Source organism: Trichechus manatus, unplaced genomic scaffold (genome assembly GCF_000243295.1).
Source record: "Trichechus manatus latirostris isolate Lorelei unplaced genomic scaffold, TriManLat1.0 scaffold00291, whole genome shotgun sequence".
Lineage (NCBI taxonomy): Eukaryota > Metazoa > Chordata > Mammalia > Sirenia > Trichechidae > Trichechus > Trichechus manatus.
In genome coordinates, this window is record NW_004444227.1 from 448,001 (window position 1) to 449,210 (window position 1,210).

Below are 1,210 nucleotides of genomic sequence, written 5' to 3' on the forward strand. Positions count from 1 at the left end.
CAACAACAATGAAAAGGACAAAAAGAAAATACATAAAGAAAAACGACTCAGCACAGAAAATTAAGGGGAACAAAGAAACTGAACAACGCACAAAAAAAAGACATCAAAATGACAGCACTAAACTCATGCCTATCAATAATTACGCTGAATATAAATGGACTAAATGCACCAATAAAGAGACAGAGAGTGGCCAGATTGGATTAAAAAACACAATCCGTCTATATGCGCACTACAAGAGACACACCTTAGTCTTAAAGACACAAACAAAACTCAAAAGATGGAAAAAAATATATGAAGCAAACAACACTCAAAAAACAGCAGGAGTGGCAATGTTAATCTCTGAGAAAATACTTTAAAGTAAAATCCACCACAAAGGATAAGGAAGGACACTATATAACGATGAAAGGGTGGCTACTCCAGGAGGACATAACTATAATAAATATTTACGCACCCAATGACAGGGCTCCAAAATACATAAAACAAATTCTAACAGCATTGAAACGAGAGAGACAGCTCCACAATAATAGTAGGAGACTTCAACACACCACTTTCGGTGAAGGATGGAAAATCCAGAAAGAAGCTCAATAAAGACACAGAAGATCTAAATGCTACAGTCACCCAACTTGATCTCATGGATATATACTGAACACTCCACCCAACAGCAGCCAAGTATACTTTCTTTTCCAATGCACATGGAACATTCTCCAGAATAGACTACATATTAGGTCATGAAGCAAGCCTTAACAGAAACCAAAGCATCGAAAAATTACAAAGCAACTTTTCTGACCAGAAAGCCATAAAAGTAGGAATTAACAACATAAAAAGCAAGGAAAAAAAATCAAACACGTGGAAGCTAAACAACACCTTGCTCAAAAGCTGCTGGGTTATAGAAGAAACTAAGGATCGAATAAAGAAATTCATAGAATCAGAATGAAAACACATCTTACAAGAACCTTTGGGACACAGCAAGAGCAGTACTCAGAGGTCAGTTTATAGCAATAAGTGCACACAGCCAAAAAGAAGAAAGGTCCATAACGAAAACATTAACCCTACAGCTGGAACAAGTAGAAAGAGAGCAACAAAAGAAGCCCTTGGATGCCAGAAAAAAGGAAATAATAAGAATCAAAGCAGAATTAAATGAAATAGAGAATAGAAAAACAATTGAAAGAGTTAACAAGACCAAAAGCTGGTTCTTTGAAAAGATCAACAA